Source organism: Schistocerca nitens, chromosome 5, assembly GCF_023898315.1.
Source record: "Schistocerca nitens isolate TAMUIC-IGC-003100 chromosome 5, iqSchNite1.1, whole genome shotgun sequence".
Taxonomy (NCBI): Eukaryota; Metazoa; Arthropoda; class Insecta; order Orthoptera; family Acrididae; genus Schistocerca; species Schistocerca nitens.
In genome coordinates this window covers 716,276,029-716,300,320 of record NC_064618.1, presented here as the reverse complement: position 1 = coordinate 716,300,320, position 24,292 = coordinate 716,276,029, and positions in this window count along the sequence as shown.

Genomic DNA, 24,292 nt, shown 5'->3' with positions numbered 1-24,292 from the left:
CAATATGTTTGTGCTGTGAGGAGAGAGGGCAGAGAAGTAGTAGTTCATTTCGAGAAATCTCTCAGTAAGATTACTCTGAAGATTGTGTTGACTGCGGAGGAGAAGGCAGACGGAATATTAAATTTTTTGTGTGATAATCTTCACGAAGGAAGCTTGGGGCACACGATATACCTAAATCTCTTCCAAATGGACCGTTGTCTATACTGGGCTTCAAACCACCACCCACCACAAAAGCGAGGCGTTGTAAAAATGTTAGTAGATAGCGCAAGGAACATCTGGAGTTGCTCGATATGGAAGTGAAATATCTCAGCAGTGCACTGACTAAGAATGAAAATTCTTCTCCTGAGAGAGAAAGAGCCTTACAGTACCCACGTAAAGATCACAGCGATGTGCAGCAGACTGTGAACTCTTAAGTTTCCATTTGATCCATAATGGACATTACGGACCGCATAGGAACTGCGCTGTTATGTACAAACTCACCCAGAAGACAGAGGAACACTGGAAAAAGAAAACCACACACACTAGGATTTACAGGCAGATGTTTTGTTGTAAAGCATGCTTTGCAGCAGAATACCTCATTAAAAATAAATAAATCATAAGACTTACGTACTGACAGTGCAATTGAATAGGTTGTTAAGCACCAGAGTGTTGTAAGATGGAGGGTATGAAACAAAATGGTATCTGGATTCCAGTCTGTAGTAAATGGGTACCAGTCGTCTACCATTTGCATGCTCGCTGTTCTTATATACAGCCTGGTAGACATTGAAATCTCCGCGCCGCAGTAGTGAAGCATACCGTTAAACGAGCCAAACCGAAATGACGCAGTCCATTGATTGTGTGGAATGTCGTACAATACATCTTTTATTGCATTTGAGCTAGAACAATCGAGCCACTGTTGTTGTTGTCGTCTTCAGTCCTGAGGCTGGTTTGATGCAGCTGTCCATGCTACTCTATCCTGTGCAAGCCTCTTCATCTCCCAGTACATACTGCAACCTACATCCTTTCGAATCTGTTTAGTGTATTCATCTCTTGGTCTCCCTCTACGATTTTTACCCTCCACGCTGCCCTCCAATACTAAATTGGTGATCCCTTGATGCCTCAGAACATGTCCTACCAACCGATCCCTTCTTCTAATCAAGTTATGCCACAAGCTTCTCTTCTCCCCAATCCTATTCAATACCTCCTCATTAGTTATGTGATCTACCCATCTAATCCTCAGCATTCTTCTGTAGCACCACATTTGGAAACCTTCTATTCTCTTCTTGGCCAAAGTATTTATTGTCCATGTTTCAATTCCATACATGGCTACACTCCATACAAATTCTTTCAGAAATAACTTCCTGACACTTAAATCTATACTCGATGTTAACAAATTTCTCTTCTTCAGAAACGATTTCCTTGCCATTGCCAGTCTACATTTTATATCCTCCCTACTTCGACCATCATCAGTTATTTTGCTCCCCAAATAGGAAAACTCCTTTACTACTTTAAGTGTCTCATTTCCTAATCTAATTCCCTCAGCATCCCCCGACTTAAATCTACTACATTCCATTATCCTTGTTTTGCCTTTGTTGATGCTCATCCTATATCCTTCCTTCAAGACACTATCCATTCCGTTCAACTGCTCTTCCAAGTCCTTTGCTGTCTCTGAAAGAATTACAATGTCATCGGCGAACCTCAAAGTTTTTATTTCTTCTTCATGGAGTTGAATACCTACTCCGAATTTTTCTTTTGTTTCCTTTACTGCTTGCTCAATATACAGATTGAAGAACATCGGGGATAGGCTACAGCCCTGTCTCACTCCCTTCCCAACCACAGCTTCTCTTTCATTCCCCTCGACTCGTATAACTGCCATCTCGTTTCTGTGTAAATTGTAAATATCCTTTCGCTTCCTGTGTTTCACCCCTGTCACCTTCAGAGCTTCAAAGAGAGTATTCCAGTCAACATTGTCAAAAGCTTTCTCTCAGGCTACAAATGCTAGAAACGTAGGTTTGCCTTTCCTTAATCTAGCTTCTAAGATGAGTCGTAGGGTCAGTATTGCCTCACGTGTTCCAACATTTCTACGGAATCCAAACTGATCTTCCCCGAGGTCAGCTTCTACTAGTGTTTCCATTCTTCTCTAAAGAATTCGCGTTAGTATTTTGCAGCTGTGACTTATTAAACTGATAGTTTGGTAATTTTCACATCTGTCAACACGTGCTTTCCTTGGGATTGGAATTATTATATTCTTCTTGAAGTCTGAGGATATTTCCCCTGTTTCATACATCTTGCTCACCAGACGGTAGAGTTTTGTCAGGACTGGCTCTCCCAAGGCCGTCAGTAGTTCCAATGGAATGTTGTCTACTCCGGGGGCCTTGTTTCGACTCAGGTCTTTCAGTGCTCTGTCAAACTCTTTACGCAGTATCGTATTTCCCATTTCATCTTCATCTACATCATCTTCCATTTCCATAATATAGTCCTCAAGTACATCGCCCTTGTATAGACCTTCTATATGCTCTTTCCACTTTTCTGCTTTTCCCTCTTTGCTTAGAACTGGGTTTCCATCTGAGCTCTTGATGTTCATACAAGTGGTTCTCTTTTCTCCAAAGGTCTTTTTAATTTTCCTGTAGGCAGTATCTATCTTACCCCTAGTGAGATAAGCCTCTACATCCTTACGTTTGTCCTCTAGCCATCCCTGCTTAGCCACTTTGCACTTCCTGTCGATCTCGTTTTTGAGACGTGTGTATTCCTTTTTGCCTGCTTAACTTACTGCATTTTTATATTTTCTCCTTTCATCAATTAAATTCAATACATCTTCTGTTACCCAAGGATTTCTACTAGCCCTCGTCTTTTTACCAACTTGATCCTCTGCTGCCTTCACTACTTCATCCCTCAAAGCTACCCATTCTTCTTCTACTCTATTTCTTTCCCCCATTCCTGTCAATTGTTCCCTTATGCTCTCCCTAAAACTCTCTACAACCTCTGGTTCTTTCAGTTTATCCAGGTCCCATCTCCTTAAATTCCCACCTTTTTGCAGTTTCTTCAGTTTTAATCTACGGGTCATAACCTATATATTGTGGTCAGAGTCCACATCTGCCCCTGGAAATGTCTTACAATTTAAAACCTGGATCCTTAATCTCTGTCTTACCATTAGATAATCCATCTGAAACCTGTCAGTATCTCCAGGCTTCTTCCATGTATACAGCCTTCTTTTATGATTCTTGAACCAAGTGTTAGCTATGATTAAGTTGTGCTCTGTGCAAAATTCTACCAGGCGGCTTCCTCTTTCATTTCTTAGCCCCAGTCCATATTCATCTACTACGTTTCCGTCTCTCCCTTTTCCTAGTACCGAATTCCAGTCACCCATGACTATTAAATTTTCGTCACCCTTTACTATCTGAATAATTTCTTTTATTTCATCATACATTTCTTCAAGTTCTTCGTCATCATCGGAGCTAGTTGGCATATAAACTTGTACTATTGTAGTAGGCGTGGGCTTCGTATCTATCTTGGCCGCAATAATGCGTTCACTATGCTGTTTGTAGTAGCTTAGCCGCATTCCTATTTTCCTATTCATTATTAAATCTACTCCTGCATTACCCCTATTTGATTCTGTGTTTATAACCCTGTAGTCACCTGACCAGAAGTCTTGTTCCTCCTGCCATCGAACTTCACTAATTCATGGAGCCACTATCCGTGCTGTATTATTCGAAGTGTATTGTATTGATACGTAATTATTTTACGTCGTTCTAAGGTGTCACAAAAGCTTCCAGAGTGGTGAAGCACGTCTAAATATCGTAGAACTAAATGGCACACAGTTTCTCCGTGAAGGTCTAGGAATCGTAAGGGTGGGCCGGAGGCCAAGCTGGAAGAAGACCACAGTATCAGATTGTGTTGAAAAAGTGAATATGACACGTGAATCAGTTTTCAGTAACTTTCGCAGCTTTCTGATTATGACAAAGAGCGCCGCGTTCCGTGACCATCGAATCATAGAGCCAGCTGATCCGAGGCTGCAAAAGAATTATTAAGATATGTCAGCCAATCCGGATGACTTCCACAGTTACCTGATCACCATGGACGAGTGCTAGCTGCACCACTAAAGAATCTGAGGCAAAGGAGCAGAGTAAGCAATGAAAGCTTGAGGATTTACCATCTATGAAACATGTGTAGGGCCAATCATAATCGGGCCAGGTAATACTGAGTGTTTTTAATTGGGATTACGTTGCTGTGGTGCTAACAATTAAGGTTCGTAAGGCGCAAACAACCACAATGGCATGCTCCTCGCGAGGTTTAGGAAGGCTGCTGACCCAAATGTTTTCCTAGAGGCTGTTTTGTCTTCCACAACGTCCCAACTCATTCTGTATGGTACACAGACCACATGCAGCATGTTAGAGCTGTCAATGTTGCCCCGCCATTGTTTTCTGTCGTGGAGCTCATTGTATTCTATCTGTGTCCACTGGCCGGTGTGGCCGGCGGTTCTAGACGCTACAGTCTGGAACCGCGCGACCCCTATGGTCGCAAGCTCGAATCCTGCCTCGGGCATGGATGTGTGTGATGTCCTTAGGTTAGTTAGGTTTACGTAGTTCTAAGTTCTAGGGGACTGATGACCACAGATGTTAAGTCCCATAGTGCTCAGAGCCATTTGAACCATTTATCTGTCTCCTTAAAAGAAGAAAATGTTGCATGGAAGGTATTTCCAAAACGACGACGATATGGTTTTTGGGGTGGAACGTTTACTAAATAGTCTAAATATATATGTATGTAACTAAGGCGTTCCATAAACTTTCCGATGTTTCCAAAAAGTCTCATGAATAATGGCGAACATGTAGAGCAAAACTATCTTGATAGCAAAGTTAAATGGTCACACATATTATTTGTCCTTCTTTCATGGCTACCTATCTAATTGTAAGTTGTACTGTTACAAATAATGAAGTCAGCACAGATATTTGCGAACGATTTGAGCTGTACATTTATAAAACCTCACCTTTCTCTGTCTAATGTTGAGTTTACGAATTTGTGAAATTGAGAACACTGCCTTGTGCACCAAAAGATTTAATTAACAGACGTTGCCATGAAGACTTCATTTGGCGATAAATCCATTCGACGACTGGTTGACTGAATGGTAGTCAGCTTTCAACCCAAAGAAAATGAACCCCACAATCATTACGAAGAGGGTAGTATAAGCAGTTTTGTGGCACATCGTCGTCATGGGCCAAAGAGAAAACTCAGCATTCGCTTCGCGATAACTTGGTGTCACGCTGTACAGAGGTAGACAAATAGGAGAATATGTCGCAGGTCATTAAGATGACTTAGGGACTTTCATCCTGTTCTCAGATCACACTCTACACTGCCAGCCCACGCCGTCATGTTATCTATAAATGCCTAATACGACGTCTCCTCGAGTGTGTAGCACTGTCACTGCCTCTGTCTCTATACCTTTGCTTGGGCTATCCATCACCAGAATTGCACCTGTTTGTTGATACATCGAAGATGAAATAACGGTATCGAGAAACTGCAGGGTAGTTCTACCAACGGACTGCTGGCTCTCCAAAAATAGATACCTGTAATCTGTGTGAAAACGAGAAACCTGGGTGATCCTCCGATGGCGACACCATCTCCAGATATATTTCGGTGCGGAAAGAAATAAGATATCAAAAGCACTTGTTCATGTAGCAGCAATAGGCTCCATCAATAGTGACAGTCATAAGTAAGTAGCATATGTAACAACATAGGAAATGAAAAGAAAACACAAAAGTTGACACCTCAGAATGAAATTGTCACTCTGCAGCGGAGTGTGCGCTGACTTGAAGTTTCTTAGCTGATTAGAACTATGAGCTGGACAGCAACTCGAACTCGAGACCTTTGTGTTTTACAGGCAAGTGTTCTACCTACCGACCGAGTGGGGTACCCAGACACGACTACTGACTCGTCTTCACAGCTCTACCTCCACCACTACCTAATTTTCTACTTGCCAAACTACAAACAACGTCTCGTGTGAAAGTTGCAGATTAACACTACTGAAAAGAGAGTACTGTGGAGACATGGATTAGCAGCAGCCTGGAGGATGTTTCCAGCGTGAAATTTTCACTCTGCAGCGGAGTGTGCGCTGATATGAAACCGCATGGCTTATTAAAACCATGTGATGGAGCGAGAATCGAACTTGGGACCTTTGCCTTCGGCGGAAAAGTGCTCTACCGCTACCCAAGCACGACTTATGACAGCTTTACTTCCGCCACTACCTCGTCTCCCACCTTCCAAACTTCACAGAAGCCTTTCTGCGAACCTTGCAAGACTAGCACTTCTGGAAGAAAGAATACAACCGAGACATGGCTTAGCCACAGCCTGGGCGATATTTCCACTGTGAAATTTTCACTCTGCAGCAAAGTTTGCCCTGATACGAACCTCCTGGCAGATTCAAACCGAGTGCTGGATAGGGACTCAAATTTGACACCGTTGTCTTTTGTGAAGTTTGGAAGGTAGGAGGTGAGATACTGGCGGAAGTAAGGCTGTGAGGGCAAGTCCTGACTAGTGCTTGGGTAGCCAAGGAGAGGCAATGTTCCCGAGTGGTGCGGCACAGACGTCTGTTCACGTACCTGCCACCGAAATTCACGTGTGCGCGTTTGTTTCCCTCGTAGACGCACCCGCAAGTTTTGAGGCAACCGTTTAGAATGACACATGTATCCCGAAAGGTGACTCTCAAGATCTCCCTTTCGAATGAATATGCGCTACCAAAAGCCTGTGAAATTGAGAAGTTCTTTCCCCTTAGTTAGCAGTGTCGTCTACGTAAAACTAATTAATGATGCAGTGTATGTAAATATCATTTGAGATACTAAACATGGTCTCAGATTTCATCACTTGATGGATATGTCAGCAAGGTAATTATTGATCACGCAGGAGTGGGACTTGAAGCACACGCATCTTCGAACTCCCCCTATTGATGCTGCAGGACTGGAACTGTGAATGATATGGATTTTCAGACTCACCTTCATGGTTCCATTGACTTAGTAATTGATGCACTACACCCCTACGGATGGATGCTTAGCCATGTAGAGAAAAATTGTTCGAACTTCAAGACCTACCACGTGCTCAAGAGGGTGAGACAGATCGTAATAGGATAACGTGTACCATCTTACTTGTTCATCGACAAATACAGAGCAAAAGTCTTGTATGATAGACAACCAAACACATGCTTGGAATGTGGATGGTAGACCACGTCCATTCAGAATGTATGCAGCAGGAGACTGTGTAAGTTCCAACTTGTTGACGTGCTCTGAACAGACGCCGTCCAAAAGACTGACCAGCTCCACCTTGCTGACAGTTTGCAGTAATCTCCTGCAGAAGAAAGTGCCAGCCGGGAGCAGATGATGTACACTCTGCTCACTCGAGCACTGGCGATGCTGTTGACCAACGCTATGGAGAAGGATAGGTAGGAGAGAAATTGATCCCATGGTGGCCGGCCGGTGTGGCCGTGCGGTTGTAGGCGCTTCAGTCTCGAAGCGCGAGACCACTACGGTCGTAGGTTCGAATCCTGCCTCGGGGCATGGATGTGTGTGATGTCCTTAGGTTAATTAGGTTTAAGTAGTTCTAGGGGACTGATGACCACAGATGTTAAGTCCCATAGTGCTCAGAGCTATTTGAACCATTTGATCTCATGGTAATGCCGACAGCTACTTTCGTCCCTGATTCCAGGAGCCACTTGCACACTCGGAGAGGGAAGCACACACGCACGAACAACGATCGCCGAAGTGCCACAAGGAGCAATGGCTAGTGCCATCAGACACCTGCTTCATGAATCCACAGCAGATGGAGCTGCGCATAACAACACAGTGAATCTGCATATACAGTGGGAGGATCTTCCTCTCCCACACCAGTACAAAATGAATTACATGAGGCTGAATGTAGAATCATCAGATGGATATTTGCCAATAGGACTCCCTCCATCCGTTACAGCTACTTCTTCGCCCTCGATCTGCCCGGAGGAATAACCATACCCGGAGAACTTGGCAGATGACTGTAATACTGATCCAGAGATCGATGACGCAGCAGCCACGGAGGGTGCTGCATCCACCGGATGTTAGCCACGCAGAAGATGAAGATGGACGTGCAGGCACTAGGTCGCCGGGCAACAGCTCACAAGATAACATAATCGTTGAGATGCGCTTTAGGCACTGAGGAGCAGTGGAAGGCATATCGAACAGCCTCCTTTAACATTAAAATAATCATAACATTAATCAAGTTGCAGTTACTGTGAGATGCTGCATGCGACGGACATCGATGTCGTCCTTCGGCAGGAAGTACGTATTTGTCAAGGGCTTTCAGCAGCGGCAGAACGGCAGTAGTTCTACGTGAAGACATAATAGTCGAGGATGTGGTGTACCTCCCATCATCGAGAGGACTAGCGTTAAGTGCTACTAGTACGGATCATCAATATCTATGTCTCACCAGAGTCCGAAAAAAGGTGGAGTCGTACCTCGTTTTACACACAGAAGAGGGCGGTATTTTTCTTAGACCTCTATGAAGATGTCATATTCTAAGGCGACTTCAACTGCGTGATCGCACCAAATAATCAGTACCCGCTTATAAATCATGCTAGCAGATGCGGCAACTGGCGTAGGAAATGAATCTAGCTGATGCAAGAGAGACGATACAAGGCGAGGGCCGCTGATATACATATATCTGAAGCCATTCTGCAAACATGTTGACCCAATTTACGTCCCACATCGTCTCGTACATACCATCCACAATGTGGAATTATTGCCTGTCGCCTTCGCGGATCATGTAGCATACATATATATGATTTCCCTACGTCGTCAGCGGGTGCGGAGGAGGGGCTGTGTCACATTCCGCGCAAGGGCCTTTCAACTAAGCAGCGGAGAATCGCCGCCGATGTTCCTCGTTATCAGAGGAAAAAAAAATTTGCCGCAGAGCCGTAATACAGGCGGTCGTACAGCTGGATGGTTGCCGTATGATATCACAAAAAGAAACTGCCATCGCCTTTGAGGAGCAACAGGGTAACCTCTACGAAGACGTGGACCACCATGAGGCAGCCTTCCATGACGTCACACGGACGATATCCGCGAGCCTCGACCCGACAGTCGAGGGATCGTTCACCGGGGAAGTCACTGACGGCAACCTACCAGAAGCACCCGATAAGGAGGCGCCGAACAAGTAGCTGATGCCCGACGGTTTTCCGTTAGAGTTCTATCGGAAATTTAAAGATCTCACTACTCCACGACGGACCGCCAGATACCGTGAATTTATTTCCAATGTGCCACTTTCACCCGCCTTTGTGTAAGGAATTATCATCTCTGTCCACATACCATCCGGTGGGACAAGAATAACAGGCCTAGTGGCCGTTGACGCTTCTTAACTGCGACTACAAGATCTACACCATGACATTTGCAGTGTGTTTCAAATGTGTGCTGTGCTACTATGTCACTCGACCAAACTTTGCGGGGGGGGATAGCAGTATGTCAACGGGACTCAGGGAGTATCACGATGTGGACACACTAGCAACAACATGTCGTCTGTGGGGTGTATATAGATTTTGATGGCGCCTATGACAGAGGGAGCCATACCTACCTTGCGGAAGTGATAGCACACGAGGAGTTTGCACACCGTCACCGTCGTGATGCGACTACACCGCAACGCCTCTTCGAAAGTTCTCATCAATGGACGCGTGGTGTAACCCATCACCATCTCCCTGTCGGTGAGACAATGGTACCCGCTGCCGATGACACTTTATGCAATCGCTCTCAAGCTACTGCTCGAGGACTCCAGAACGACACCACAGAATGACGATAAAGGGACACAAGTTTATAATTAAGTAAAATATGTGCAGATCACGTGGTGTTCTCGGTATGGTCAGGCGATGGCTTTGCATTGGATTAAATCGGCTTTGCATTGGATTAAATCGTACGGTACGTCTGTGGGTAGTCGCGTGAACATGGCCAAGCTGGGAGCATTGAGCACTGGGAGAAGGTCCCCAACATTTATCTCCACTACCGACGTTCGACGCATGGCGGTACTCAGCACGATTTGCATTAGATTTCAGTCACAGTTTAAGGGCACTAAAGGTGATCCAGGGGTCCCCTTTGCCAACACTTATCTAGTTTCTCGCATTCCCCACCTCGCCCCAGTACTTCCAGTTCTGCTGGTGTTGACGCACCGAAAGCCAACGGAATTAGGATACTTCGTATGTTTGGTTGTTTGTTTGTTTGTTTTATGGCGCAAAAACAACTAAGATCTTAAGCGCCCAGGTCATAACCTTAGAACATGAAGACGTAAAAGAAATTCAAGGAGATCACGCTTTAAGCCCAATGGATGGAATAAAAGAGAGCTAAAAAAAAAGACTTGCACTTGCAGAACGGTCCAAAGAATACGGCGTAGAGACAGCACAGATCCCGAACTAAAGACTAAATTTCCTTCGCCATATTGCTCCTATAGATAAAAAGTGAAACGCTGTCGACAGCCCGCGCGTCGTTCAGTAAAACGGCCAATAACTCAGACGGCAAACATACATTAGAACGTGGTTAAAAAGAAAGGGCGAACCATCAAAGGTTGATAACGACGAGCACAAAGTGGTGTAGGATCACCATTTAACAAATGGCGGTGGCTAAAACGACAGCTGATCTGCTAGATCTTTAAGATCGAGGAAGATTAGCTCCGCATATTCATTCTGAATGTGGAAACTACTGAACGTGCTGGACAGCTGTTCTGATTATTAGTCAGTGCCACCGAAAGCAATAATTAAATCGTTTACTTAATGAACATAAAAGAGTATTTCCATTTGTAATTCTGAGTACGAATTGAAGACCCCTGTCCTCTCCCTCATTTCAACTTTTCGTTAATATGTCATTTCAGCACATTGCAGCTACGAGCATGTAGGTCTCGGAGTAGCACCGCCTATCAGAGGTAATTTAAGGCTAGAGCCTCCGTTCGTCAGGTAGTTGGCGCATGTCAGAACCACTGTATAGGATCTAATGCCACGCTTTATATTTAAATGCAAATGTTATACAAATCTTTCATGTGGTACACTACGAGTTGTGGTAACCTGCGTTATACGAGGTGCATTCAAGTTCTAAGGCCTCCGATTTTTTTTTCTAATTAACTACTCACCCGAAATCGATGAAACTGGCGTTACTTCTCGACGTGATCGCTCTGCAGACGTACACATTTTTCACAACGTTGACGCCATGATTCCATGGCAGCGGCGAAGGCTTCATTAGGAGTCTGTTTCGACCACTGGAAAATCGCTGAGGCAATAGCAGCACGGCTGGTGAATGTGTGGCCACGGAGAGTGTCTTTCATTGTTGGAAAAAGCCAAATGTCACTAGGAGACAGGTCAGGTGAGTAGGGAGCATGAGGAATCACTTCAAAGTTGTTATCACGAAGAAACTGTTGCGTAACGTTAGCTCGATGTGCAGGTGCGTTGTCTTGGTGAAACAGCACACGCGCAGCCGTTCCCGGACGATTTTGTTGCAGTGCAGGAAGGAATTTGTTTTTAAAAAAAATTTCGTAGGATGCACCTGTTACCTTAGTGCCCTTTGGAACGCAATGGGTAAGGATTACGCCCTCTCTGTCCCAGAACATGGACACTATCATTTTTTCAGCACTGGCGGTTACTCGAAATTTTTTTGGTGGCGGTGAATCTGTGTGCTTCCATTGAGCTGACTGGCGCTTTGTTTCTGGATTGAAAAATGGCCTCCACGTCTCATCCATTGTCACAACAGACGAAAAGAAAGTCCCATTCATGCTGTCGTTGCGCGTCAACATTGCTTGGCAACATGCCACACGGGCAGCCATGTGGTCGTCCGTCAGCGTTCGTGGCACCCACCTGGATGACACTTTTCGCATTTTCAGGTCGTCATGCAGGATTGTGTGCACAGAACCAACAGAAATGCCAACTCTGGAGGCGATCTGTTAAACAGTCATTCGGCGATCCCCCAAAACAATTCTCTCCAGTTTCTCGATCATGTCGTCAGACCGGCTTGTGCGAGCCTGAGGTTGTTTCAGTTTGTTGTCACACGATGTTCTGCCTTCATTAAACTGTCGCACCCACAAACGTACTTTCGACACATCCATAACTCCATCACCACATGTCTCCTTCAACTGTCGATGAATTTCAATTGGTTTCCACCACGCAAATTCAGAAAACGAATGATTGCACGCTGTTCAAGTAAGGAAAACGTCGCCATTTTAAGTATTTAAAACAGTTCTCATTCTCGTCGCTGGCTGTAAAATTCCATCTGCCGTACGGTGCTGCCATCTGTGGGACGTATTGACAATGAATGCGGCCTCATTTTAAAACAATGCGCATGTTTCTACCTCTTTCCAGTCCGGAGAAAAAAAATCGGAGGCCTTAGAACTTGAATGCACCTCGTATATGTGATATTTTAAATTTCTTTTAAGTTTTAAGACAGAGCCGTACAGTAGAGAGCTACCACTTTATGTAATGTATTTAAATGGTTATTTAGTGGATGGACTGTACCACCCAGAGTCGAAGATTCCCGCATTGACTATAGACGATGTGATTTTTGTGAGTATAATTCTCTAAACATTTCCTGTAATTTTGCTTATTGTAACGCTACTGTCTTTGTTCCATATACAATATTGTAATCTTGTTAATACGTCCTACATCTTCTGAAGAAGAGGGTTTTAAAAACTATCGAAACTATAATAACTGTATTTACCAACTGGTTGGCTGTAATTTCTGATGCAATGAAACTTTTTCTTTTCGTAGTCATAGTCCTGAATGATCGGGGACACACTGTGTGGACACATATTTCTAGCATTACTTTGTTAAAAGTCATTCCCACTAGAATTCAAACTATTATGAAGCCTATCATGACACAACAGGATTTAAATAAAGTGTTCATATTATTTTTATAATTCCACCTCTTATAACTTAGCATCTTTGTCAACCAGAGAATTTCCAGACACCCTGAGAGGGAAGGTGCTGCCTCTGACTACGAGCGCTACGCCAGCTGCAGGCAAGGTTTCCCGTTAACTGGTCTGCCACGGAGTAGCAGCAGCAGCAGCAGCAGCAGCGCTGTCAGATAGGCCGGCAGCTATTGTGCGGGCGGAGGCAGACAGTAATAGCGCGCCTTCTCCCCTCTCGGTTCCTCTTTCAGGCGGCCTTAATCGCGGGGCTGACAGCGCGAGCACTGCGCCAGATTAACTCGGCGGCGCCTGCCGCGCCGGGTTCCCGCTGTGCGCGACTCCAGCACAGCAGTAGTCGGTCGCTTCATCACTGACGCCGCCGAGGCAGCGCGTTTGTCGCCCGCTCCGTGTGTACACAAGCAGCAAGCGAGGCCGCCGTCTTGATACGTTCGTCCTCACACCAAGCGCAGCTCCAGCAAGACTCCATTACTTTAGCAAGCTGCGAAATAATCGCTTTACTTCCCCTCTCCTTTTCTCATGTAGCCCTTTATGTGTGATGGTTCCACTTCTCTTCCTGGGTCGCCAGTCGAATGATAGGTTTCATTCTTCCCGACACAATTTCCTCTTGTGTACCTATCTGTTCATCTTCGTCTACGACTTACGGCCAACCTCCCAAATAATTTTCTGCTTGTGATTGTAATACAAGGAGCAAATAATTACAATCACTGCCTTCACATTTAATTTTTTCCTTCTGTGGGTCCTTTCAGTATCATTAAAATCACTAGCTGATTTTTTTATCACGTTTCCTATCATTCTTTCTGTTCTTTACAGTGGGTGTTTTACACTTATTCGTTCCTTCATCTATTCTGCAAACCTACTAATATCTCATATTATGTACCCACCTCACTGTCGGCATCCGCCTTTAATACCACTTCATAGACTGTTATCGTAACGTACAAGAGGCATTGGCTGCCGAAAAAAAAATCTTCCTAAAGCGAACATTAAGGCAGCCCTTCTAGTCAGATAGACGTAATTCAGAACGTATAATGCTCCCCAGAGCCATGTTTTTATGATGACTAGATGTTATTTCGTCACTCAAAATAAAATTTGCTCTTGTTTGCTTCTCTTCCGATCCGACTTTTCCACAATAAATGATTCTCTTTCATGTTGGGCTGTGTTCCAGATATAAATTTTTCTACAATTATTTCATTAATATTAAGAGACTTCTTTTAGCGATCAATATTCTTTTTACCTGTACTGCTCTGTTCCTTATGCCCTCCTTGTTTTGCCCGTCTAATCTAATTTCTGCTAGTCCTCTATTCCCTTGGTTGATGCACTTGTCGTATATTGCATGTCTTCGCCGTGGTTATAGTTATAATAGATTTCGGTAATTATTTAATAATGGAGTACTATTAAGTAAATATGCTTGCATAGTATACCTTGCAGGATGTTATATTCTAAGGTACGCAAATGATTCAGGTCAGTGTCAAATCTACGTCACAGATTAGTATTTGCTCCTGTGGCATATTGGCCAGACAGCGTGGTTTTTAAGCGGTTTTCCACTCTCGTTGAGTTAAATGCTCGGCTGATCCGTACTCACTGCCAGAGGAAAATGTGATATATAAACAAATTAAATAAATAATAACACACCGTAAAAACTTTACACCACTAGCTGACAGACTGCTGCTCGAACAGTTTCCTCATGGGAATTATCGCTCTCTTTCATGTTTAACAGTGTTACCCACATATCGCTGATGTAACTACTTTACTGAGCGGTAATTATGGCCGTCTCAATTAGATTTCATCACCTTTTCTCTCCTGTAAAAGTCTTACGTCTTAACAAGGACCTGTCCTTCAGTGTAACTACGCTGTGTTTTCTTCTGTAGCCCCACCTCGAGAAGGTGTGGGAGAGAACTGCTATAGCCATATTCATTGTATGGACCATGATTTAGTAGTCAGTGTGTTACTCTTGTGACATCCTATTTGAATACCACCTGAAAAGAATGTAATTGTGTAGGTCGCTGTTCCAACTGGCAGTATATCGGGAATTTGAAACAGATTCCTCAGGACTACAGATTCTAAAATAATGTTTATCATCGACGTCTGTTGTTAAAAACCAGGCCAACGTTCCGAATTTTATAATAATTTGCCTCCCTATATTCCGTAATTTCACAATGCTAGAGGCAAAGGAGGTGCTGAACCCAGCGGTTGATCATAATCGATGTGCTTTCGGTTACATTTTATTACTATTCATAATATCTCAACAATACTCGCAATGTAAGGTCACCTGTCTTGAATTACATGTTGACTGCAGTATTTTGACGTTATACAATGTAAACAAGACGATGAATATACTCCTTGTATTCCCGACTGGAAGGTCACTGCGAAGCTGACAGAAACTCAGACGTGTGATTGTTACCTCTCGGAACTTTCAAAACGAAACTCATCCACGCATTAAATCATTCACAGAGATGCACAGGAAACGATATGGAGAAAATGGGTACAAAAATGTAATAAATAAACGTGTTTTCCAACTAATTCTGCAGTGCCCCACCCAATCTTATTACAACAACAAAAACAAAAGATCAGTATTTGTGTATAACTGCGGCTCAGATTTATATAGCACTGCTCTTAGCTAAATGAAAGCAAAATCTGAGCGGTTTCATGCCACAGATGTTTACGGATTATGAATAACATTAAGATTACTAATAATGACTTTAATGTATGAGGCATCAGAATATGATTGGTACGAATATTATATTCATCCTCTTAACTAAATAACCACAAAAAAATTAATGAAACTTAAACATTCAACGGTAATAAGTGGTTCTAAATAGTTCCTTTCACAGGTCAGAGTCCAAATCAAAAATGTAATTATCTGATTTTGTTGGTAAAACAGTTGGTAGTACGAAGCATTCACCACCATTCAACAGCAAAGCTACACTAAAGAATATTTGCTTCAGTGTTTCTAATTTATAGGTCCTTTGACATCATAAGCATGTAACACTATAGTGAGAAAGGGAAGCAACACGGCTAATTGGCAAAAAAATTCAACGATTCTTAACTGAATAAAACTTTGTATTCATTAATTGTTCTTTTTCATTCTGTGACCGAACCACAGTAAGAATTAACAGTAGCTTCGTAGTTAGAAAAGCCAGTACCAGCAATGTCTTACGTATTCAGCAGGCCTGTTTACAAGGGAAATAGAAAGCACTGAGGTCTAAAGTCCGGCAAAATTGATGTCAGGGACCCTCTTGACTTCAACTTCCATGTGTTCAGTACATCTGTTCACTCTACACTCAAGGATGCCCATATCTGTGGGCAAGGAGGGGGCGCTGCTGCCTCCCTTCCCCTCACCCCCTACCTCTTCGGTAAATAAAAAAAATTACTGTGGTTAGGTATGTTTCTTTCAAGAAAATTATTTCAAAGCTGGTATTAAGTAAGTTTTTGACAGGGTCTGAACAGAAACTTTTTTAATTGGTACATGCACTCGCCATTTCTCTTCTTACTTATTAAAAATACTCCATACTCCAATTCTTGCCCCCCCCCCCCTCTCAACAAACTATCGTACGGGCGCCATGTCTGTGCCCTACCCTATGTGACTTATGTAACTTGACACAATACCTTTAACTTAGCAGACTGCATATTTAACTCTCTCTCTGGTTGAAGGTTTGCATTCACTGTCCTTCATTAACGTTCAACAACGACAGTTTCATACACGTAGGCAACCAGTTTCAGTGACTACCAGACAAAAATTCATACTGAATTACTTTGCACTGAGACAGCATTTATTTCTTTTACGCCCTAACACTTGAAACACAAATAATTTGTAAGAAAGAATATACTGAAAGCTGTCATTTAAGAAAGATCAGTCCACTGCTAAAAAATTTCTCTAGTCGTTATATATAAGGCGACATATACCGTAACCTTTACCACATCAGAATGTGTCTTTGGTATCAGTTATTCCAGGCTTCTGTGGCTTTAAACAAATTTCTTGATCTGGTTCTTCTTGTAAAATGTCTGTACATTTATTCTCAACCAACATGCCTGTTCTTCCAATTGATAGCCACAAATGTCCAATGGAACAAAATTATTCTTCCCACCATTTTATTGCAGATCCACTGACTCTGAGTCCTGCGAAAATTTTCTGTCTTTATTCCTCTGACGATGTTGTCACTACCGTCAGTCTGTCTGTTATTAATCCATTTACAGAAAACAACAATAGTCTGAGGTTTTTCCCTCTTTCTCTTTAAACACACTGGATTACAACAGTAGGTCACATTATATACAATGGTACAATGACATTTGCCATTCACATTTAGGAGTGTTAAAAATACTTTAACTATTATTTACATTTAGACAAATTCTATCTTTGACGTTTGGTAATTTATACAACAGTAAAGTGTACTATCAACATCACCTACTAGGAGCTAGTGTTATTGATGAATGAACTTGCACCACTTGTTCCCTAGATGGCTCTTGTGTATCAGACCTACCACTCATATCTCAACTTTCACGCAGGAAACGAATATTGATCGGAATTTGTCGATACAGACGGCACTGGTATTCACTTGAGGGTACTTTATTCTATTAATCTTACTAAGAACAAGAAACGTGACTGCTAGATACCTCACAGTCTTTTGTCCAGAGGCCCGTTACGATGGCGGAAGGGTAAAGTACATTGTGATTTGCATGTTGTGAATACCTTCGAAAATGAAGAATACACAGGTAATTCGTAACGAGATTGACACCATAGTTTAAATTTTAAATTACTCACCACTGTTCTTTCGTACACTGTGGTTTACTATTACTGAAGTGGACTACATATTCTTATACTTTTGATCAATGTTATGACGTAGATACACAGTCTTAGTAAAAGAAACTCTTATCCCATCCACTCCATGACATCGTGAGCGCCTTGAAAATCTTTGCTTTGTTGCCACCGCCTTAGTCTCTCACTGTGAGCGCTTACCTATACTTTCTTTGGATCCAAAGGTAAAGCCTTACAAATGGCTGCTGAGGTCCCGTAATCCTTTTCTATATATTAAAATAAATTTAAAAGCCGTGTGTTAATCACGGTCTTTCATACACACATACAATTAATTATTGTGTGTATTACACGTACAAAGTTTTTATTTGTGTTATCCTTACTTCTTTCTTTGCACTTGCTAATATGTTCTTTAGCTATTTAATTTATTTTCATTTCCCGACGAATATCATACCCACTCAGATACCATTTCGATTTATGGACTTCACGTTACTCGCCCGTATCACACTCGTTATCATAGAGGCACCTTGCAGCTTCATAAGAATAACAAAAATGCACACACAACTTCCTCCTCTTGGGTTATATCACAGCTGTGGCGACAAGAAAGGCTTCCGGCCATAGCGTGATGTATAAAGAGTTTTCGAAATCTTGAAGAACGGCAGATCCCGTATAGTGGAGTAAACGTTAGGCAAGAGAAAGGAAGAATAACTGAGTACAAATAATCCCCTACGTATAGGAGTCTGTGGCTATAGGTACTCTAATACTGGCTGTGGCCGTGCTTCTTGACTTTCAGAAAGATTATAGTGAGGGAAACATAACTACGAGTTTCACAGTTCGCGATAAATCTCTGACTGAATGGTCGATTTGTAGATTAAAGTGAGTAAACGGCAAGGTTGTCAGTCACAAAATCTGTGATGCATTACATACGCACATGCATAGCACATCCGTCAACGTACTACACACATAAAAGAAAGTCTTACATCACTTCGGTTCCGAGTGTTCCGGAACCTGTACAGAAAATTGGAATAGAGATCAACATAAACATAATTTCGCTCCTGCTCATGAAAACCACACATTTCATGTTGTACCACCTTACAACGAGACCTTTAGAGGTGGTGGTCCAGATTGCTGTACACACCGGTACCTCTAACACCCAGTAGCACGTCCTCTTGCACTGATGCATGCCTGTAGTCGTCGTGCATAGTCTCCACAACTTCATCAAGGCCACTCCTCAACGGCTATTCGGCGTAGATCCCTCAGAGTGGTTGGTGGGTCACGTCGTCCGTTAACAGCCCTTTTCAATCTATCCCAGGTATGTTCAATAGGATTCATGTCTGGATAAGATGCTGGCCACTCTAGTCGAGTAATGTCTTTATCCTAAAGGAAGTTACTCACAACGTGTGCACGATGAGGGCTCGAACTGTCGTCCACGAAGACGAACGGTTCGCCAATACGCTGCTGATATGGTTGCACTATCATCCGGGGGATGGCATTCACGTACCGTACAGCCGTTAAGGCACCTTCCATGACCAGCAGCGGCATCCGTCGGTCCCATGCCACGCCACCCCAAAACAGCAGGGAACATCTCAGAAGTTCAGCCTGACCGGGTTGCCTCCAAACACGTCCCGACGATTGTCTGGTTGAAGGCATATGCGACAGTCATCGGTGAAGAGAACGTGATACCAATCCTGCGCGGTCCATTCGGCATATTGTTCGACCCATCTGTACCGCTCTGCATGGTGTTGTGGTTGCAAAAATGGACCTCGCCATGGACGTCGGGAATGAAGTTGTGCATCATGCAGCCTAGTACGCACAGTTTGAGTCGTAACACGACGTCGTGTGGCTGCACGAAAAGCATTAAACAACATGGTGGCGTTGCTGCCTGGTGTCCGCCGAGCCATAATCTGCAGGTAGCGGTCATTCACTGCAGTAGTAGCCCTTGGGCGGCCTGAGCGAGACATATCATCGACAATTCCTCTCTCTGTGTATCTCCTCCATGACCGAACAATATCGCTTTGGTTCACTCTGAGATGCCTGGATACTTCCCTTGTTGAGAGCCCTTCCTGGCACAAAGTAACAATACGGACGTGATCGAACCGTGGTACTGGCCTTCTAGACATGGTTGAACTACAGACAGCACCAGCCATGTACCTCCTTCCCGGTAGAATGACTGGAACTGATCGGCTGTCGGACCCCCTCCGTCTAGTAGGCGCTGCTCATGCATGATTGTTTACATCTTTGGACAGGTTAGTGACATCTCTGAACAGTCAAAGGGACTGGGACTGTGTCTGTGATAGAATATACATAGTCAACGTCTATCTTCAGGATTTATTGTAACCGGGGTGGTGCAAAACTTTTTTTGATGTGTGTATATAACAGAGGGTGAAGCCTTGAAAATCAATTATAATTAATTGAAAGCAATAGACACCGAATGTAAAAAGGTAACACAAGGAGGTAACATAAAAGACGTTTCGCAGTGTTATTCTCCACAGAAAAGCCTTAACACTTGACACCTCTAACACTTATATCGCTATAGAAGCACGTGGGGCACTTTTGTCGTCGATGGTGACTTGTATTTTTTTTTTCAAATCTAAATACACTTCCTGACAAAAAAAGCGTAGCAACCAGAAGGTTGCATGTCAATGTAACTGCGTACACGTGCATACTGTCATAGACTATAATAATTTTTAAAGCTGCAATTGCCTTTGATAGGTAGAACGACCATAAGAGTGAATTAGTATTGTTGATGTTTAATATTATTATTAGGCCCGGTGAGTTGAGAACAGCGTCAGATATTGAGTGATCGCTGTGACGGACAGGGAGATGTCTCCTACTCTTTAAAGTCACCGATATCGGAAACTGATTATTAGGAAGACTCATTGAGGGGCTCCATTTAGTTGGACGGTCGAATCGCGCTATACACAAAATTTGTGGGCCAACCTCTCGTGTCAGGGGCCTGATTTACAGAATGGGAACGTGAGGGCAGCCATACTCGTCGTCAGTCCGGTGAATCACGTGTGTTAACCGCAAGGGAGAATCCACATATTGTGCACGAAAGACATCGTGAACCGTTTATATCTGCACCTGCTACCCGAGAACAACTAATGGAATCCCTGCAAGATTCTATGTCGTCCTGCACCAGTTCTCAGAGACTAGCAGCAGCCGGACCAGTGAATTATTATCGCATGTGTAGGCTGCCGTTAACACCAAAACACAGACGGCTGAGTTTGGAGTAGTACCGTGACCAGTAAGCGTGGAGTGCTGATGGATGGTGTCATCTAGTGTTCAGCGATGATTCGTGATACTGCATGCCACTCGAAGACCATCGTCGTTTAGTCTGGTGACGACTTCAGGAAAAGTTCCATGTATCTGGAGAGGCACAGAGCTATTGCTCACACAGTGCTATTACTCATCACCCCATAGTGTGGGGGACCATCGGGCATGACTCCGGGTTATGGTTTATAGCGACTGATGGAACTCTGACGGGACAACGGTACGTCATCGTCATCACGCTTCCTTATGATTTACCTCCAATGCAACACTATCCTGGTACCATTTTACAACAGGGCGCTGCTCAACCATAAATGTCACATAGCTCTATGAACTCTCTGCGTGATGCTAAGGCACCGCTATGGTCTGAAGTATCCCAAGATCTGTCCCCGACAGTGTATGGGAGTAGCTTGGAGGTCAACATCTTTCCAGTGTGAGTAACCAGAATATCAAGCAACACTCACAATAGTAGTGGGCCTGAGGAGAACATAGAAAAGCTTTCTAACATCCTTCCAAACAGATTCAGTGTATTTATACACTCCAGAGGCGGTGCATAGCATTATTAATGAGCAGGATCATACTACCAAGTTCTTTGCAGGGTGAATTCCAAATTGTAATAGATAAAACAGCTTCACATCTTAACCTGTGACGTTTCATTTCGTTTCCTCATTCCCTTCTGGGTGCTTCGCTTTCTTGCCAGGTAGTGTACTTAAACAGAAGATAACAATGTTTTAGTTTCAGGGACGCAAGGATATCGGAAGGACTGATCAGTATTTGCAGTATCACACTCACACGGAAAATTCAGTTCTGTCCGTGAACAAGCGGCAGAAAAGATGGGCGCGTTAAAAGCTAAAAAGTTTATACTATTTAGAAATCATTAACGATACGAAGGAACTAACTCAACACTCCCTGTACTTTTATAGTCGAGGTGTGGAGAAACACCCACGTCAGCGAGCCCTTCTATCAAAAGAACTTCATGCTCACTTGAGAAGATATAGTGTGCTTCTAAGCTCGACGGCGATCAAACCATTCTTCGTAGGTAAGAAAAATTTATATTCCATAATTTGTTATTAATTTCTCCTTTTGATGCATCAGTGAACCAGAGGATCTTCATATAATGTGTGCTTTGGCCTCTTGGCTGCAAAACTGACACGGACCAGAAAAAGACAGTACGACTGGTAGAATATCTCGGGAAAATGAAAATCAGCGGGGCATGCTACGGTGAAAGGAAATTCAAAGAGTGTTCCCACAACTTGCGATTTGATTTTCACGTCTGCGGTCTACGATAGTTTCATTTAATGTTTCGAGTATAGAGACTCAGAAGACTCTGCCGTCTCACTTGTAGGTCTCCCGTAAGGAATGCAAACATATTAAAGACAGCATCTATCTGAAAAATGGAAGAGAGAGATGTGGGAACGCACCCAGAATGTACAAGAGAGGCAGGACTATCATAAGTGTATTGTCGTTAGCTGAAAGGATGTGCGTGTAGCTTGTGTAGTGAGTGCAAAGAGTGCAGTGAGTCTTGATGACTAGTGAACAAATTATTCAGCATTAACTTAATAACTGACTGGATACGTAAGATATTTTTGGTTGGCAAGTTTGTTAATTTTCAATTACATTTTATTTTTCTATTAATCTGTAGAGGAAATTACTGTAGATAACCTGTGGATCAATTAACAATGAATATATACTAATATAAGTCACGAGAAATTCATCGACTTCATTATCTAAACCAATGTACATCTATATAAACTATTTCTCTTTATTTTTCTCCTGGACTTTAAAAGCGGTGGCTCATTTTTTATTTTTATAGGTTATTATTCCTTGCCGTAGGGGCTGTGATTTTTTGATATTTTTTGTCTAAACCAGCAAGGCAAAACAGAGGCCACTACTTCCACCACATCAAGTGGATTTAGTGCGCACGTACTCACACTGAGCCGTGAACACTTCCCAGTTTATCAATGGGGAATAGTTTGAACATGATTACTACTGTTATCGGTGCCATGCGTGCAATGGTCGTGCCAGGCGCGCGATATTGAACCTTTAAACTATCGTTAGTGGCGCGAGACCTGCACGACCAACCGTTATAGTTCCGCATTATTCTGTTACACTATGGGTGAGTTCACGTAAGGAATGAGAGAGAATGCAAGATTAACGGACTCATTTATTAAACAGTTGAAAATCGAACAATAGTACAACGAAATGGGAGTGGGGGGAGAAAGATTCGAGTTCAGCAGCCTGCCCCAACGGACGTTCATAACACGCCACGATAGCAGGAGGAAAGGAATTTTAGTAACGATCGCCGTATTATCAAATAGAATCCCATTTAGTAAAGGAAGGGGTTGCAACCTTGCAACGACCACCACCAGGAATTAGCCAAAAACTAAGAAGATGCTACTGTGCGTGACTCGCTCAGTATTTTCCCGTACTAAAGCAATAAAACCCGCACGACGCGAAACTATTAACAATGATCTATCAGGTTCCCTCTGGGCCGCAGGGCGCGAATCTACAGTGCATGTCGGCGCTCATGCTTACCGAACTTCATCTGCTGGAAGCGGCACCTCCGGTCCCCGGCACGATCACACTAGAACTCGCTTCTACTGCCCCTTTGTCCACCACCCATCCGCGGAGGGCGGTTGGCGCCCGCCCGCGAAAAACGGGCGCGCACCTGAACTGGCCAATCAGAGGGCCGGAATTTCACAGGGAGGCGACCTCGCGACGTTAAAATCGAGCAGAAATAGCAGTTACAAGGTTGTTAAGGCAGGTTGGGGAACTGAGAACAGGAGAAACTTTGGCCACTACTGAATGTTCAAACGACACCAAGTGCTACCCTGGCGATCGAAAAAGGGATGGGAAACGGGAAGCCATCATGGCTGCTAGGAAGACTGCTGCCCTCCCCCATAAATAAAGAATATTCCTGGCGCCAAGCTCCTCTCACACATCAGCGTGAGACAAACTGTAAAAATTGTCAAATAAATCAGGCAACCCATAGAAGTTATTAATATTGCCTTAATTACTATTTTACCGAATACCAGAATGCTGGGCCCGCATCTCGTGGTCGTGCGGTAGCGTTCTCGCTTCCCACGCCCGGGTTCCCGGGTTCGATTCCCGGCGGGGTCAGGGATTTTCTCTGCCTCGTGATGGCTGGGTGTTGTGTGCTGTCCTTAGGTTAGTTAGGTTTAAGTAGTTCTAAGTTCTAGGGGACTCATGACCAAAGATATTAAGTCCCATAGTGCTCAGAACCATTTTTTGAACCAGAATGCTGGGATTAGGAGTATGAAATGCGAGCACTGAATGGTGAATGAAGTGTACGTCTTTCAACGTATTGTTTTTATACGTTAAAAATAGCTAAATATTAATAATAGCTGAATTTCCCCTGCTTTTAACATGGTT